Raw genomic sequence first — 3,524 nt, 5'->3', positions numbered from 1 at the left:
GAAGGAAGGAAGGAAGGAAGGAAGGAAGGAAGGAAGGAAGGAAGGAAGGAAGGCAGGAAGTGATCCAGTGGTATATTTTTCTTACAATCATTCACGTCTCTGTCTTTTCATGACATAAATCCATCTCATAACATATGTCCATTTTTTTCTTTTATTTAATATTAAAACTATCGAACATAAAAGCGGATGGAAATGGTTGAAGGCTATTCTAAAAGCTTCACACAACTTAGATTGTTTACTTTCTTTCCTTTCCAGTGTTCTGATTTCAAACCCCGCTAGTATTGACTTTAACACTCATCATGCCAGTACTGTAATATAGACACAAGGCCACTAATCTTAATGTGTATCGCAGGAGTGGATGATCAAGGTACTTTACTTTATCGATCCCAGAAGGATAAAAACTCCAAATTGATCTCAACAAGGTTTGAACTAAGAAGAAAAGCCGAACTAAATCCTGTAAGATATTTTTATTTTTGTCCAACGTTTTAGCATATAAAATAAAATAAATGTTGGATTCTTGATGTGATCCTTCAGTTTGCTAGAAATATCAAAGAAATCCCCCTCAAATTATACCCTAACATGTTAAATAAAAATATATAGCAATGTCACAGTGGATAATATAATCCTAAATACACAATGCTTGAAATAAAAACTGGCTTAATCATAGTTGGACTATCTATGATCACAGGTCTGTTAAATTAGAGCCGACTGAGGGCTGAACAACAACAACAATAAAAACAACAATGAAATAAAAAACAAAGAAGAAAAGAAAAAAGAAAACAACGAAGAAAAGAAGACTTGCTTTCATGTAAGAAATCACTATTAAAGAACTTATTTAATTTGTTCTTAGGTAAATTCGCAGTACTGTTACAATGTCGGTCGCAATATTGTTCGATATTTAGTTTATGTTCTGGCTTTAAACCCTTTTGAGTTTGGTTTTGTCTTTTATCCTTCCAGAGTCAATAAAGTAAAGTACCAGCAAAGTACTGGGATGGATATAATTAACTGTTCCCTCGCCATAATATTTCTGAACTTGTACCTATGTATATATGAAAACATTATTCGAATACTTCAAGGCGGTGGATAACAGAATCAGTGGAATGAACAAAATGCATTGAGAAATATAGTTATATCTTTCTAAATATATTCTGGTTCAAATTCTGGTGAGGCCGACTTAGAATTTTCGTCTTCTAGTGTTGATAAAACAGTACCAGTGAAAGTCAAGCGAATGTACCTGAACATCTCCTTCTCAAAATGTACTATAATGTGCTTTTTAGAAATGATTATTTAAATACACTAGGGATGCTGAGTGATAGAAACAGTAGAGCAACAGATGAAATGCGACGCCGTATTTAGTTATGTAGATTTACATTCTCAGTTCAAAATGATTCTCAAGTAGATTTTGCCCTTCTTTCTTTCCGAATCAATAAAAGCAAACTGACACTCCGTCGGTTACGACGACGAATGTTTCAGTTAAACCGATCGACAGAACAACCTACTCGTGAAATTAACATGCAAATGACCGAACACTCTACAGACACGCGTACTCTTAATGTAGTTCTCGGGCAGGTTCAGCGTTACACAGAATGTGACAAGGCTGGTCTTTTAAATATATATATGTACTACTCAGTTTTGCTAGGTGAGTGAATTGGATCAACGTGAAATAAAGTGTTTTGCTCAAGGACTCAACATGCTACCGGGAATTGAACTCACGATTGTGAGCCGTATGCCCTACCCACGCGCCTTCACCTGAGTCGATAAAATAGACACCAGTCATGCATTGGAAGGTCGACTGAATCGTGAATGCTTCCCCACAAAAAGCCTTGGTTGTGTACTCTCTTATGAAGCCCAGAACCATCATTGGAACACGTTGAGTCGACTATTGTTTCAATTGCTTATCGGAGTCATTTACTCTCAAGTCGTTTAATAATCTTGAGAAAATCATAAACGTCATAGTTTCATTTGTCACCCATACCTCCTTGTTAATACGAAGCGTCTAAATTAAGAAATCATAAAGGATTGGAATTGACAAGAGAGCTTCTAGTTTGAAACTCGGCTGCTATTTGTAAAGTGTGGTTTACTTTACTCTCTTCTCTAATACCCATGGGAATGAAAGATTCAAATGTTCTCTTATCTGTAGAGAGATAATTTACCACCAAACTAATTAATGATGATGTTGATGATATAAAGGACAGTAATGTTATTTCGACTGTCAGTGTACGGTCCCTACCATGGAAACCGATAAAGTCCAAAAAATGTTAGAACTACAAAACTGTTTTTATTACTTGCATATTTTCAACTAAGCTGAAAGGAATTATCTATTGTTTGATTTTATTTGTTGCACAGCTACGAAATACACTATTACTATAAATTAAGTAGACAACTCAACTTGAATTCCTAATTTTAAACATTCTTTGTTGCTACTCACTTTAAACGTGATAACAATTCCATTTTGTTTTCTTTTTATCGTTTCCATAGGGAAGTAGAATAAAATGTTTCGTTCAAGGATAATAGATCATAACATAAACAACAAGCTGTGAATGAATGCAATACCTATCAAATGAAGTGTACTTTTCCTTCATGGCACCATAGCGCTTCACTAATAACATCATGATGATGATGATGATGATGATGATGATGATGATGATGATGATGATGGCGACGACGACGACGACGACGATAGTGATGATGATGATGATGAGAAGGAGGAGGAGGAGGAGGAGATGAGATAAGGAGATGGATAATGATGGTGACGATGAAGATGATGACGAAAACGAAGAGCAGGATAATAATGTTGATAGTTATGATGATGATGATGACGATGATCCTCGTCTTCCTCCTCTTCTTCATCATCTTCATCATCGCTATTATCATCACCGTGGTGGTCGTTGTCGACAGCGTCATCAGCAGTAGCAGCTGCTGCAACAGCAGCATTATCACCGTCATCATTAGCGTCATCATCATCATCATCATCATTTGTTGATACTTGTAGTAATAAAACTTTAATAAAATTCCTTGAATTATATATATTTCATAACTTAAGTAATTATGTTCCACGAAAATCAATTATATCTTAGCTCTTTAGAAACCTTTAAATATAATTTTTTTAGTAGAGTTACCATAATGAAAGACATCGACTTAACTACATTCGATGTATTTTTGCTTCGATTTATTATTATGGTACACATTGCTCGATTATTTTTAGTATATGTAACATCAATTATACATTTATATTATACATAATTTTCAATAAAGTATTAATATTGAGTGCAAAACATTTGAAAAGTTGCATACCTCATTGACTTGATAACATTATTCTTAATCTGCCATTAAGTATAAAGAGAGTATATCAGAGTTTTAGAAAACCTGAATATTAATATTAAAATAGTCATTATGGCCGTCTCTTTAACGGTATAAGGTTGAAAGAAACGTTGCTGACAAGATAACGTACAGGCGCACACGTGTGCGCACAAACACACACACACACACACACACACACACACACACACACACACACACACACA

The sequence above is a fragment of the Octopus bimaculoides genome, chromosome 4 (assembly GCF_001194135.2).
Source record: "Octopus bimaculoides isolate UCB-OBI-ISO-001 chromosome 4, ASM119413v2, whole genome shotgun sequence".
In the NCBI taxonomy this organism is placed as follows: Eukaryota; Metazoa; Mollusca; class Cephalopoda; order Octopoda; family Octopodidae; genus Octopus; species Octopus bimaculoides.
This window is presented reverse-complemented; position numbering follows the sequence as displayed.